Genomic DNA, 16,623 nt, shown 5'->3' with positions numbered 1-16,623 from the left:
ACAGCTGTGCGAAATGCACAGTTTCTTACATTGAAACAGTGTACATAAATGCTTTTCTTTCCAGATGTATATATAGAGCTATATACAAAACACTGAAACCATTGTATCAAATTACAGATGACGAAGGATCTATTCATTTGCTATGTGGAGATGGAAGGGATATTAGTGTTAATCGTACCGTCGATGAAGAAGAGTACGAGCTAGGAACATAAAGTCGAATTGTGTAATCATGGCTGAGGAAAGATACAACATCGTTACTGTCTGTCCACAGAAAACCTCATCTAGAAATCTGAATGGTTTTACGCAATCCGCAACGCCTGCAAAAACCAACCGTGAGTTTTTCATATTCTCGCGCTCGCTACAATAAAACAATTAGTCACAGAAAAATGAACATGATCTTTTTCCAAGAAATTTAATGTGGTTAAATTTTGTACTGGGATACGGTATCGATGGGAGCCACGGTTTTAAAGTTATTCGGGGAAACCACTTTCGTATATTTTTCTTGAACAATTTGAAAACTACGGTGTCTGTCGAAAACGTTTCCCCATAGAAAATTTAAATACATAAAATTTCCTAGAAAAAATTCGTGCTTATTTTTTTCTGTATGACTAACAATTGCGCATAATGAGCGAGTGAATATAAATATGTTGCACCTGATATTTGAGAGCGTTGCAGGTTACACAAAACCCATGGCTAATGGCAGCTGAATAACCCTTTATATACGCTATGTTATAAAAAGTATCCGAACACCTAGCTGAAAATGACTTACAAGTTCGTGGCGCCTTCCATTGGTAATGCTGGAATTCAATATGGTGTTGGGCCACCCTTAGCCTTGATGACAGCTTCCACTCTCGCAGGCATGCGTTCAGTCAGGTCCTGGAAAGTTTCCTGGGGAACGGCAGCCCACTCTTCAGGGAGTGACGCACTGAGGAGACGTATCGATGTCGTCGGTGAGACCTGGCAAGAAATCGGCGTTCCAAAACATCCAAAACAGGTACTATAGGATTCAGGTCAGGGCTTTGTGCAGGCCAGTCCATTACAGGCATGTTATGGTCATGTAACCACTCCGCCACAGGCCGTACATTATGAACAGATGCTCGATCGTGTCGGAATATGCAGTCGCCATCCCCGAAGTACTCTTCAACAGTGGGAAGCAAGAAGGTGCTTAAATCGTCAATGTAGGTCTGTGCTGCGATACTGCCACGCAAAACAACAAGGGATGTAAGCCCCTGCCATGAGAAGCACGACCACACTATAACACCAGCGCCTCCGAATTTAACTGTTGGCACTACACACGCTGCCAAATGATGTTCACCGGGCATTCGCCATACCCACACCCTGCCATCGGATCGCCACAGTGTGTACCGTGATTCGTCACTCCACACAACGTTTTTCCACTGTTCGGTCGTCCAATGTTTACGCTCCTTACACCAAGCGAGACGTCGTTTGGCATTTGCCTTCGTGATGTGTGGCTTATGAGCATCCGTTCGACCATGAAATCCAATTTTTGTCACCTCCCGCGTAACTGTCATAGTATTTTCAGTGTATCCTGAAGCAGTTTGGAACTCCTGTGTCATGTTCTAGATAGATGTCTGTCTATTACAAATTACGACCCTCTTCAACAGTCGGCGGTCTCTGTCAGTCACCAGACGAGGTCGGCCTGCATCCTTTTGTGCTGTACGTGTACCTTCACGTTTCCACTTCACTATCACATCAGAAACAGTGTACCTAGGGATGTTTAGGAGCGTCGAAATCTCGCGTACAGATGTATGACACAAGTGACACCCAAGCACCTGATCACGTTCGAAGCCCATGAGTTCCATGGAACGCCCCATTCTGCTCTCTCACAAGGTCTAATGACTATTGAGGTCGCTGATGTGGAGTACCTGGCAGTAGGTGGCAGCACAATGCTCCTAATACGAAAAACATATGTTTTTTGGGGTGTCACTAATGTTCACAAACAAGGAATCATTTGCTCAGTACAATTTGGGGATATAATTTTGGATTGGGTGGGAGTAGATTCGTCTATAAGCATCGTTAACATGCACGTGAAATAGACACTTCGCTGAAGGTCCTGAGGCGAGTACTAATGAAGCAGCAATTACATCCCTATAATGAACAACGTTTGCAAGTACAGAGGTCAAATGGTTATAAACTGGTCATTGAGTTCTCTTAAATGATTATCCTGTAACTGCATTGAGACTGTCGGTTGCCAGTTTGATCGGTTTCTATACGCTGAGGCTGTTGCTGTAAAAAATGGTTCAAATGGCTCTGAGCACTATGGGACTTAACTTCTGAGGTCATCAGTCCCCTAGAACTTTGAACTACTTAAACCTAACTAACCTAAGAACATCACACACATCCACGCCCGAGGCAGGATTCGAACCTGCGACCGTAGCGGTCGCGCGGTTCCAGACTGAAGCGCTGTTGTAATGTTATGTTGTTCACGTCAATAAAGCTCTAACGTTGGTTTTCGACAACAGTTCTTAATTTCGAAAAACTAAGTTAAGTTGAAGGACATATGTAAATGTGTTCTTCTCGACTTCTTCTTAAAAACTCCGAGGTATTCGCTGCTCACCGTTTACAAGCGATTTTAGTGAGACCTCTTCTGGCTGAACATTTCCATTATACCTATTTATACCATGTGTACTGACTGGTTAGAAACTTTATTGTTATATTTGTCCGGTTATGAAATTACCTTCTAATTGTGCAAATATCTACACGCTCTTGATGTTCTATAGCTTAACCTACGCGAAGTAAAACAATATGGATAAAAATGAAAGTCCATAGCTAATATATTGATTTTGTAGTAATTCTTAGGGCCGACATTTATTTCTTAATTGGGTCGTAATGGTGGTGGTCTGGCATTGTCTGTTTGTGATCTACGAACAACATGTCGAACGTATAACTATTTCTGTAATAGAAGCTTCATCAACTTCGTGAAGTACGTAGATCTTACTGATTCTGCCACAGCTAAATTTAATATCACAGTTATTATTCTTCAGTGTCTCTGGAGCTTAGCATCAATGTCTCATGCAGTAGTATTAATAGTTTTATGGCAGACAAGGGTATGTTTGAGTGGATAAAATGGTTCAAATGGCTCTGAGCACTATGGGACTTAACATCTATGGTCATCAGTCCCCTAGAACTCAGAACGACGTAAACCTAACTAACCTAAGGACATCACACAACACCCAGTCATCACGAGGCAGAGAAAATCCCTGACCCCGCCGGGAATCGAACCCGGGAACCCGGGCGCGGGAAGCGAGAACGCTACCGCACGACCACGAGCTGCGGACTTTGAGTGGATATTCCCAACGTCTTGCTCAAGGTGCCCAAGAGAAGTTTGCAGCGTTAGGGGGCACTTTATTAACAAAATATTTTTTTTTATGAAGTGTTGGAACACTTCAATACTTCAGACCATACCTGCTGTTTCAGTTCTAAGTGGTAACCTTCTGTTTCCCGGGCATATCGCCGTTTCTGTTCCGTAGTTCGCCGATCGATTTATTCTTGACCAATCGTACAACCTTTTTCTGCCACATCATTTCTGTCTGTTATACTAGACCGAGGACGAATTCACGAGAATTTTGTAAATTGGGAGTTAGAGATTCTGAACACTGTAACTGCGACGGACCATTAGAGTTTTCGGTTGATGGAGCCTTTTCTGTGAAATAAAATAATGCAGCATTGAGGGTAGATCCAACCCATTGCTTTGTTTAAGCAATGACGGTGTCTATATTATGGTCATAGACTTTACGACTGCAACATTTAAAGTCCCTTCGCAAGTCGGTTTACTAAATTATAGGAATTTTGTACAAAATAAAATCATTCTACTAGGCAACGTTCCCCCTCGACCGGCAAGACTTTGTAAGAAGCGATGAATTTTTGCGTTGATTAATGTTTTTCACGCTATTTAGCGTGTCTGCACAGTAACACTAACACAAATTTTTGGCAGCTATAAGCTGAAATTATTGAAATTATTGAAAAGAAAACCGCAAAGGTCTCAGCTGAAGTATGCTTATTCGTCTCTGCTGATTTCAGTGTGTGACTCTTTGCAGTTGTGTGTTACAGCTGCCTATGCTAACAGCAGTTAATCTCTCCCGTAATAAACAAACGGAAATATGGGGCGAGAGTCACGTGCAGACTGGCGATGATAATAGCTGTATCCCAGTGATGTGGCTGCTTCACTAATGGTGGCATTATTCGACTGACCGGCGCCAGTAAAAGTTTTACAGATACTTCGTTCCGAAACCGCCATTAACGAAGAGTGCAGATTTGCTGCGGAATGCGATATCGCACACTCCACATGTTGGACGCCTGTGTCCCAGGCCTAAGGTTAATTAATGGCCATACAATTCTGGGCGTTACAGTAGGATGGGCTCTGTTCAGCATGTAACAATACAACCACAGAATTCGGGGTTTGTGCTGTGCAGTTTAGAGGTTGTTTGAATTTATCGGAAAGCTGCCTTTAGCGTCGTCCTCAGCTAAATTATGTCATCATTTGTGTCACACAGGTTTTATCAGTTTTCCAGTTTTTCATCATTCTTAATTTTCAGTTTTTATTGTTTCTCATATATTTTTTCTCTCCTCTTCCCATTTTTACAGTAATATCATGAATTCTTAAAAATCTTTCATTCTAGTTCAATTTTTCTTTTTTACTGTCCACGTCAAGTACCGGGTGATCAAAAAGTCAGTATAAATTTGAAAACTTAATAAACCACGGAATAATGTAGATAGAGAGGTAAAAATTGACACACATGCTTGGAATGACATGGGTTTTATTAGAACCAAAAAAAAAATGAACTAAGTTCACAATATGTCCGACAGATGGTGCTGGACAGCAAAACGTCAGTGACGGGTGAGAGGTACACCGATATGTTACAGAATCGCATCATCCTCAGCCTGGCTGATAAACACCTGCTGGAACGTACGATGTTTATGCAGGACGGCGCTCCACCCCATATTGCTAGACGCGTGAAAGATCTCCTGCGCGCGTCGTTTGGTGATGATCGTGTGCTCAGCCGCCACTTTCGTCATGATTGGCCTCCCAGGTCCCCAGACCTCACTCCGTACGATTATTGGCTTTGGAGTTACCTGAAGTCGCAAGTGTATCGTGATCGACCGACATCTCTAGGGATGCTGAAAAACAACTTCCGACGCCAATGCCTCACCATAATTCCGGACATGCTTTACAGTGCTGTTCACAACATTATTCCTCGACTACAGCTATTTTTGAGGAATGATGGTGGACATATTGAGCATTTCGTGTAAAGAACATCATCTTTGCTTTGTCTTACTTTGTGATGCTAATTATTGCTATTCTGATCAGATGAAGCGCCATCTGTCGGACATTTTTCTTAACTTTTGTATTTTTGTGGTTCTAATAAAAACCCAATGTCATTCCAAACATGTGTGTCGATTTGCACCTCTCTATCTACATTATTCCGTGATTTATTCCGTTTTCAAATTTATACTGTCATTTTGATCACCCGGTATATACTGAGTTCACAAAAAGACGGAGAGATAATTTCGTTTTGAGAATGCCGTGAGAAAAAGAATTTTCACGGACTTGTCCTATTTCTAGCACATAATTTTGTAGAAATATCACTGAAACCGCAAGGAACCTAACAGTACTGGTATCTGAACCCCAATTTTCGCAGATAAATATCTACGATCTCTCCAGAGTCATGTCTTCGCTGTGGAGTCTGAGTTACGTACTTCCCCTAACGAATTCTGTGCAGCAACTTACTGACGTTGTAACAGTTCAAGTTGCTACTGGAGCTGGTTTAACTTTCTATGTACCTGAGTCTTAGAAGACTCATATCGGTTAGGAGTCCTTACTTCATTCAATTTCCCTGTTAAGATGCCGCGTACCCCACTCCTCCCCTCTTACCCCCTCTCCACCCTCTTCCCGCTGCAGTCCATCAATTTTCGAGACTGGATTAATAACAAATAGAAAAATATTAAGATGGTGGTTTTAATGCTTCAGGTGTTCTACATAGTCTGGTTCCATTTGAGTACGATGCAGAGAACGCTCATACAACGGTGTGCAACCGTCAGAAAAGTTCAATGACTGCTCACAACTAACCTGTCGAATGCACATCTGTTGTTTATTGATGTTAGTTCAAGCTGCCGCCAGAGTTACTGCGCTGACATTTATACACTAGAAGTGAACACAGTCTCCGACTTTTAGACGGACGGTATTACTCTTCCCAAATATGTCATGTCAGTTTGGCTTCCATTCGATATTTCATCTTCAGTTTGCCTAAGAGCCATTCATTGTACATCTCATCAATATCTACGTACTTTTCGTTTCCAGCTTTTCTCCGTAATCGCATGCCAAAACTTACCTTATTCCTTTTCCCTGAAAGTACACGTTTGTAAGTCACAAACGGCAACGCTCCAAACGTTGTATTCTAGGAATTGCTTCGATAATTTCAGCCTCAGCTTGAATCCTGCTGCTGTCTTTTTATGGTGAATAGTGTCTTTGCGGAGCCCATCATCTGTGTAACTCCTTTGGTGCCACAGGCACATTTCGCAGTTCGACTCGGTAACTATTTGAAGAGATCATCATTCCCTACTGTTGATTTTAACGAAAGATTTGCTATGGTAAAAGATGAGGAAGGAAGAGCAAGGCTTAACGACCCAGCTACGAAGAGGTCATTGGAGACGGAACAGAAGTTCTGTTTGGGGTGGATGGAGAAGGAAATAGTCTGAAGCTTTTTTAAAAGAATCATTCTTGAATTTGCCACAAGTGATTCAGAGAAACAGCGGAAAACCTAAATCTGGCTGCTCCTATGGAGATTTGAGCAGTCATCCTCGCGAATGAGAGTCCAGTGTAGTATGACTAGGCCACCTCTCTCTGTACTTGCATCAGCCTGTCGCTTTTAGATAATCTCATTACTTTCCAGTTTACTGCGTTGATCGCTGTGCCAAGTTTGTTTCCAGCTTCCACCAACCTTTTAACAGTCTCAACTTCCACGTCATTAGGTGGTCGTTATGCTTGTGTACGTAAATAATATACCACAAATGATGTTAAGGAAACATCTGATGTCTGAACGTAGTGTTCTTAGACTTAAACTATTGTTTCAGTGGGCTACTCTTTGTTTTTAGTTTATATTGACAAATGCCATGTAATGTAGTATATTTTGGTCTGGACACAAAACTGCAGCAAGCGACCTATAGATTAGTTACCACGCATCGTCTGTTGTGCTACCCTGCAGTGCACGTACTGATGATTTCGGGGTGCGGCATTAGCTTCAAGCTCGTCGAATGACAATGAAAATCGTCGGTTTAAAAGTATTCTTCATGATGGCATGAACACACAAAAGTTTGGAATGGAATATTGTTGTCACCGCATCTTTTCCTTTATTGCTTATAATGAAAGAATCCTCATAAGAAAATTCGGATATACTCCTTGGGTCACCAAAATATTTCGACTAGAATGCATGTATTCTTTCTACTATCACTTCTGAATATCCTAACTCAGATTTTCTGCTAGTTTCATGAAATACAATGTGAAGAAAAAATTTCCCACTTGGCAGATGTCATACCATACCTCATCCCAATTCAACACAAAAGTGTATCTAGCAAAATCTAGTCCCACCAATATGTTTAATAGAAACACTATTTAAAGAACGAGGCAGTGGCAACACTGTAACTGCGTGCAGTGTGACTAAGAACAGATAGCATGATCTCCATGCTATTCCGTGGCTGTCCCGTTAGCTCAGTGAGACTAGGCAATGGCGTTGGGACCGAATATGCAGAATCGTCGATTTCTGAGTCGATGGTACCAAACATCTTTTTCAGTTAAAGCATCAAATTGAATCCAATTTTGTATCCACAATGAAGTATCTTGTGTACATCTTTCTGTTACTGTTACCTTTATTTAAACATTAAGGCATAACATTAACTTAGGCGCGCGGGGTAGTTGCGTGGTCTAGGGCGCCCTGTCACGTTTCACGCGGCTACCTCCGTCGGGGGTTCGTATCCTCCCTCGTGCATGGGTATATGTGTTGTCCATAGCGTAAGTTAGTTTAAGTTAGATTAAGTAGTGTGTAACCCTAGGGACCGATGACCTCAGCAGTTTGGTGCCATAGGAACTTACCACAAATTCATTGACTTGTTACAGACGTAAATTACCGTTTCCTTCGTCCATAACACTTAAAAGCCAATAGAAAATAATAGTGGTTAGAGTAACATCGTCTTTATCCAATGAGCTACGAAAACAAAAATAGGTAGGCTCCATTCTGTACGTCTGACGTTCAGGCTGGTGGTCACAGAACCGGTAAGTATACGTAAAAGCTCTCAAATGGCTCTGAGTACTGTGGGACTTAACATCTGTGGTCATCAGTCCCCTAGAACATAGAACTACTTAAACCTAACTAACCTAAGGACATCACACACATACATGCCCGAGGCAGGATTCGAACCTGCGACCGTAGCAGTACCGCGGTTCCGGACTAAGCGCCTAGATACGTAAAAGCAATGTTCACTTTAGAGAAAATGTACAAAGCGACTACCTTGCATTAGCAAACACTTCTCCACTTATAGGGTAATACTTCGTTGGATCCTGCGCAACACACCACCATCCACCATTGCCGAAGTGGCATGCACGCAAACTATTAGTGATGTACATTCATTGGTGGAGTGCTATAAACTTGTTCTTTTAAGTGGCCTCACAAATAAATATCTAGTGGATTACGGTTCGGAGAACATGGAGGTCAGAACATTGGACCTCCACAACCAATCCGTTTCCCTGGAAACGCTTTTTTTTAAATAGTTACGCACATTCATTCTAAAGTATGGCAGTGCACCATCATGCTGAAACTATAGCTGTCGTCGAACGCCAATTGGAACGTTGTCTAGTGTGTCAAGCAAATTATTGCAAAGAAACGTATGATGCAGGAGCGCATTCAACTTGTCCGACAACAAGTAAGGGCCCAAAAGCATTCCTCCCACGATTCCAGCCCACAGGTTTATGCTAAAGCGTGCCTGAATGCCATGTTCAAGTGTGACATGTGGCTTGTGTTCCGACCAATAATGACAGTTGTGGAGGTCGAAAATACTTTCAAGAGAAAAAGCTAGATTCGTCAGTCATATCACCTTATGTATAAAATGTTCTAATGCACTCTTCTGGCTGCTGGTGTTGAGTTAACATGTAATTATATGGATGCAGTTATTCATCGTGCAACACTTCGACAACCATTCTTTGAGATATCCGGAGCTGTCTTACAAAATCAGGGATGCTTCACCGAGGTGACTGGTCAACAGTTTCAAGAATCGCGTCCTGTGTTTGTGGGGTACGTTTAGTTCTTGGACGATCTGTGTCCACTACTTGTGAGCGAAGATTGCAGGTTTCCCGAAGGCGTTGCTCCAGGCGACAAAAAAAAAAAAATGGTTCAAATGGCTCTGAGCACTATGGGACTCAACTGCTGAGGTCATTAGTCCCCTAGAACTTAGAACTAGTTAAACCTAACTAACCTAAGGACATCACAAACATCCATGCCCGAGGCAGGATTCGAACCTGCGACCGTAGCGGTCTTGCGGTTCCGGACTGCAGCGCCTGTAACCGCACGGCCACTTCGGCCGGCGACAAAAAACATTTTTGTCGGAAGGCGTCTTTCAGGGTATTGTGCAACATACCTATGAGCAGTAGCTGCAGCAGCTTGGTTATCGGACGCACCCTATCGACGTATTCATCGTTTGTGTATTCCATCGAGAAGGCTCCCTATATGACAGGACCAGTTATGGTCGTGCACTGCGCAGTTAGTAGACACATACATGGAGTTTAATGGATCTCACTGTAATGTGATAGGCTATTTTCATGTGATAAAATGATATCCTGCTTATGAACGGCGAAATCTAGTGAACGGAAGTGTAAAAAATAAGAAAAAGGAATGTACGACGATTCGAACCACAGCTCCACGGTAGATGTGGGTTTGATGTCATATCAATCAACACAATGCGTTACTACAGCTAGAACGATAGTGTGGGGTGATACACGTTCCTATGTACATTCCGATGCGCTGCACGATGTGACAGACTTGCCAGCTCCTCGTTTTCATATACCTGTTTTCAAAATGACCTCGATCTGATTTTGCCAGATAAACTTTTGTCTGGAATCTGGATGAGGAATCGCAAGCCGACCTCTAAGTATGGCATTGTTCCTTCATCCTGCATATCGTCAGTTTCTTGCGAGGTGCAGTTGTTATCTAGTTACCTACTTTCATTCATTAAATTAATGCTCTAAGAGGTGAGTCAGGAGGAAAGGCACATGCTATAACGGTAATAGTATTGGTGATTCTGGATAAAATTTTTAAATGAACATAGCCCCATACAGCTGTTGAAAAATCACGGGCGTCACTCACACGTCCTCCGTTATCAGAACTCTCCTGAGAATACAACCAAAGCGACATTAGGCTACACAGTGTTGTATTTGCTGACCATTTTTAATGCGCACTTCACTTGCGCATGGTGTGCGACGAGTCCTGCAAGTGTATACGTTGTTCGCCTTAAACACCACAAGTCTTCACACATGCGGATTATGGTGATATGATCTTTGTTAACAGGTTTTGCAACGTATCTTTGGCGTTGGATCGGTCGCCGTAGCGTCAGTTCTTCGCCACCGAGGTCACCCGATGTTACTTCATGAGATTATTGGTTGTGGGGTTGGTTTAAGAGCGAAGGCTACATGCGCAAAGTGAATCTAAAGTGGGACATCTCGCTCGTATTTTTCATGAATGTGCTCAAGTGAAGGACCCTTCGAATGAGCTCAGATCAGCAACACAGTAGCTGTCTAGAAGGTCTTCAAAATAAACTGCAGTTAACGGTGGAGATTTTGAACGACTTTGTGGGGAAAAGTACACATTGAAACAAAGCATTATATAGCAATGCTGCAATTTCTATCATGTGCATAAGTCCTGGTCTCCCACTGTTTTCATTAGTTTCCTCGGAAACTATTAAGAAAGGGACGTATATTCATAAGAAGTTTTTTATTCATAGTCACTAATAATAACACCCTCGAAGCATGTGTCTCTCCTCCTGACTTTCCCTGAATTCTTTTACATGCAATCCTTTTATATGCAATAATATATTTTGTTCAGATGAAGTCTTCTTCCCTCTTTCAGATACACCGCTGGAAAACATACAACTGAAATATAATATAAATGACTTCAGAATACACAGAGGATTCTGTTCACCTATAATCAAGGTAAATTATTTGTAAAATTCTGCATCTGTATACAATCGATGTTTGAAGGTTGACATATCTAAATACTGCAGAAGAACACTGCGCTGATGACCCAGTACCGCGTAACACACGTTCATGAAGAGTACATTGGCAAGAGTCATAAATAACGTAATATTTGGCAGCACGTGTGGTCTGTCGTACGTTCGAAATACAAATGTGGAGTTTCAATGGAATAATGTAAACCCTAGAGAACGCAACAGTATGCACACTTCGCGAGGGTAACGTGTGGGCGTGTTACATCATTTTCGGTGTATCTGCACTGCGGTGGTCCAGTACCGAAAGTAACAGTGACCGCAAAATTCGGATCATGGGCACTAACCATTTCACTGTATTGTATTTGGATCATTTCATTGAAACTAGACGGCAAATGAGAAAGCAACATACGACAGTTGCGAACGAATGACAGAATACCGAATTAGAAGTGGGTGTGACCTACTGTAGAACGTTAGCAGCCGAGTTCTGATACTGTATATTATAGCGCGAGGAAATTCAAATATTCAGAACAAATTAAATCACAGTCATATAGCTGCAACATTACCTCATACTAAAGATATCTCATTTTATGAGATAAAGCGATAATTTAGTAAAAGTTTGTGAGAAATTAAAAGTTGTTATCTGGTGCGAACTGTTCGTACGTTAACAGGGAAGCGTAATGAGTAACGTACAGGGACTTCCGCTTGGCTGCGATGTAGCGCGATATGGTTTTTTTGTTTTCTTTCAGAAAACACTCGCTTACGCTTCTCTGATTTATCACTTAGTCATCCGCTTCGAAATTTTGCGTTACTAAATGGCGTTAAAAGTTAACTGGAGCGAGAATACATGAGGGAGAGGCTCAGCCACCAGTTACGTCGTCCTGAACTTTCTCTTCCCAATCCTCAATATACTCTAACGGCGAGCTCAACTGTTTCATATCTGTTGGCTAATAGCACCATGGATCATATGTACGAATTGTAAATGTCATAAAGTTGACTGACATGGATAAAGAGAAAACTACATCCTTTGTCAGAACTGAAGTGATTTCATTCGTACGAGGGCGTGATAAAAAGCAATGCCTACGAATTTTTTATGTGAAGACTCAAAGCTTTTTAAATAAGACAGACTTTATTTACATTCTACATCTTACTCTTTATGACTACGTATATGCAACCGACAGTGTTCCGAATTGTAGAGTGTAACATAGCAGTGTGAGGTAACTATGTTGGTGTGTGAGAATCATGATGCTGTAATTGGGTTTCAAATCCCATGACTTCGTACTCCCATGAAGCACACTGTTCTTCAGCACGATAATGCCAGACCACACACGAGAGCGGCGACATCTGCAACAATTCAGCTCCTTGGGTTCACTGTCACTGATCGTCCTCCATACGTTCCAAGTTGGTCACATCCAATTTTCATTTCTTTCCAAAACTTAAAGAACACCGTCGACGACTTCACTCTCATAGTGATGAAGCGATGCAAGCATAGTTAAAATTGTGGTTCGTCAACGAAGTCAAATATTTTACAGTGACAGTGTCAACAAACTGGTCTCTCGTTACGAGAAATGTGTTCCTCGCCAGGGATACTATGCTGTGAAACAAATACGTAGACATAAAGATCAAAGGCGTAGAATATTAATAACGGTCGTTTTATGTAAAAAAAACTTGAAGAGTTTTCATCTAAAAAAATTCACAGGAATTAAGTTTCAGCACGCCCTCTCATGTAATTAACATGTACAGTCGTGCTCAAAAGTATCCGAACGACCTGAATTGCATTTCGCCTAATTCGCATGCAACCCACATAACGCAGCTGTCTAGCAAGTCCTCTAATTGCTCCTTGGTATAGTCGTTTGACTATTGAAAATGGTTCCAACAAGGCACCACTAGAAAAAACAGCTCAGAACACCTTATCACAGGTAAGACTGTCCTTAAGGCTTGTAAGCTCACATTTATTACAAAAAATGAGATACCTGAAATGTTACCACTCTCATTATTACGTCAGATAGGTAATGCACGTAGTAAGTTCGTCGTATTCATGATTTCCTCTTCAAAGTAACATACCGTACTTTTATTTAACACAAAATGACATTAAAAATTTAAGGTATTCACGAGCAGCTAGTTGAGAACATGTATGAACTTCAAATGACACGACGAACCGTCTCGTTCTGCATATGGATTCAAACCCAGATCATGCAGACTAAGCAAAGATTTCGTGACTGACGCAAACTAACAGTCATTCCTGATTAGGCATACAGATAGTGATATACCTCGATTTTAGACAGTATCACTTAGCAAATACCAACTTTAAATTACATAACGCAAACATTTTTAACGGACCCGAATTCCTACCCAGCACCTGTTGTCCCTGTTAGCGAACCACGAGAGATGTTAAATATTGCTTCTTAACAAGTAACTTATTTGAAATGCCGTGAGGTAAAGCTTTGTGTTGGACAGGGATTCGAACCCAGAACATAATCGGATAGATATCGAAGCACAATCAGGTGTGACATATCGCATATTCTCGGCAGTAGCTAGATGTTTTAACTGAAATGACGAGACGAAACATTAATTTTTTCCTCCCCAGGACTCCAACCCGGCACCTATCGCTCTTATATTCTAGAGAAAACGAACGTTAAGTATCGGTTTGTTGCACCAGCAGCGACATGTGACCATGTTTGAACTAGAAATAACATGACGAAGAGTTCAGTGCTGACTGGGAATAAAGCCCCACACATATCGTTGTTGACTACACGCAAAGAGACGTCAGCTACCGAATTTTTCTCCACCAGCAGCTCGGAATTACATCTTGAACTTACAGTGATCTCGCAAATAGTTCTGGCTCTCACTGCGAGTCAAAAAAGCCAAATATCGTTAGTGTTGACAACGAATGAAAATACATTAAAAATCGAAATTATTATCCACCAGCAGATAGGTGTTCTCATGCTAGATCTTGATAATACATAATGAAATCTTTAGTGCCCGGCCAGGATTCGAACCCATTCACGCGCAGTTTGTGGAGATGTTGAGGAATCTGCAGTTTTGAACAAACAACAAATTGTAGCCGAACTGTATTGTCACGAAGGGAACAAATTCCGCGTTAAGGGCGGCCTGAGTTGCTTTCCCAGTACAGAACCAATTTTATCGACATACAAAAGCTCATATAAAAGATGGAATAAGTGCCTTTGAGCCTACATAGCGTTTGTTTCGTCACTAGAAATAAATACATAGTATAAGAAAGGTTACTGGTGATAGAGTTTCTACATGTCGCCACTCCAGACTTTATTGTGGCTCAACCTAACGTCCACTTGGTAGAGAAAGAATATAATTTTTAATGTGAACTTCAGACCACAATGCCATTATATCTTCTTCACTTGGTGTAGCCAGAAGAGAATGGAATCTGTCTCTCCTTATCTAAAATCAGTGACCGAAGTTGGAATCGAACCCAAACCATAGATATATGAACCTCTAATCAGCCCAACAGACCACCAAACCCTCTTCTGAGTGGCTCATTTTTCTATCATAAACGCCGTTGTGCCACACTCGCTGAGAATTCTGGCACACAGGCTCCCTGTATCAATTTGTAGCATGTTCAGTAAATTCATTTACTTGGTTGACCGACTCACTATGAACTAGCGGCCTCGGCTACCCAGTGCACGCATTCAACTTTATTTTGTGTTCACTAAAATAAAATCACGTAACTGCCACCAACACAGAACTGCCAACAGTGTAGGATGCAGAAATTTAAATAGGAAGTGTTCCTTTCCACTTGAGCTACTCTATTGCGCTATGTTTGTTGAAAACGTCCTGCAGTGCAAAAGAAAAGGTATAACTGTTTGTCTCTCATAAGTATTGAACTGGCCATATGAATTATCCCACAGCGCTGTGGAAATCAGAAGTTCTGGAGGAATTGTTCTTGACTTCTGGAGCTGCTAGAGCTATGTGTCGCCTAGTAGCGTAATGGTAAGTGTCGCGCACGGTAGATAGGATGTCGCGAGTTCGAGTACACTCACGGCTATATTTTTTAAAACGCAGTTCTGCTGCCTGCTAAAGTTATCAGTCTAATGGAACTTGTAACGTAATTCGCTTCACTTCTCAACCAATGATGGTCGTATGTGGAAAAAGGGCTAAATTCTGCGACATTTTGTTCACTTCAGGTTTAACAGACAGCCAGACAGTAGATGCATCTCGAATCTTTTGTATTATGTATGGGTAGAGGGCATCGTGCCAAAATACGTCGGAAAAGTATTTTCTACATTAGCTGTCGTCTGGTAGTGGCATTTTATTCTTCTTCAAAACTTGTTTAAGAGCTTTAACTCAGAACAAGTTTCCTACATGCATGTAATCAATAAACTGCATGTGCATTTTCAGACTGTTATAGATAATATCAGAGAATTCGCATATATCGTTGATGATTAATTTCTCTCTCGTGTTTACTATTGTTTTAACAACATTAAAGGAAACCTTACGAAAATTGTGAACTGTATTATAAAAAATGAAATAAAACTACCCACATAACCTTACGACGAAAGTCTGTTTTAATAAAACTGAGTATCTGTACACAAGCGTGCCTCTATCGACACGAATTGGTAAAATACTACTCACTTAGATTTTGATTGGGTCTGTGTTTAATTGGTATGCTGTGTCATACTCAAGATGTATGCAAATGTGGCATTTCATAAATAAAGTTATGTATTCCTAGAAACCCAAAATTTGCTTGTCAGCAGCGGAAAGAGGCGTTACCTGTTGTGCAGCATTGTAAGTTTTTCACCGTTGCACTATAAGCCGAAAGTATTCTCTTGTGGGTCAGGGATTTTCTCTGCCTCGTGATGACTGGGTGTTGTGTGCTGTCCTTAGGTTAGTTAGGTTTAACTCGTTCTAAGTTCTAGGGGACTGATGACCATAGATGTTAAGTCCCATAGTGCTCAGAGCCATTTGAACCATTCTCTTGTGATTTCCTTATCGATGTTTGATCTGACTGTCTGTAGCTCTTTCATAGAAGGGATAAAAACGCTACACTCAGTGAGACTGGAAATGGGAACCATAACAGACGCGTTTTCACAGTTCAGCTCGTGTCGTAGCTTCCTCTTACGAGACGAATAGTGGCTAGAACTCGTAAACCGCTATTTGAAGGACGAGATTAGTTGCGATTTCCACGTGCAACCACTTTCCTGGGCTGAAAAGCGTAAATTTACAATCTTTCGTTACACCTCAAGCGAGAATAACTCTGATTATTCAATGGAAATGACAGGTGAAATCAAGTGAACTTTGAGGCTTAATTCCGTGCACACCAGGAAGTAACTTGTCGATCACAGAGTTGCCAAACATACATTGCCTGGTTGCCAAATCTCAGTTACAATACGAGCAGGAAGAGGACGAAGCGATGTGATCTTACAGCGG

This window comes from Schistocerca nitens, chromosome 3, assembly GCF_023898315.1.
Source record: "Schistocerca nitens isolate TAMUIC-IGC-003100 chromosome 3, iqSchNite1.1, whole genome shotgun sequence".
NCBI classification, from domain to species: domain Eukaryota; kingdom Metazoa; phylum Arthropoda; class Insecta; order Orthoptera; family Acrididae; genus Schistocerca; species Schistocerca nitens.
Note: the sequence above shows the minus strand (reverse complement) of the source record.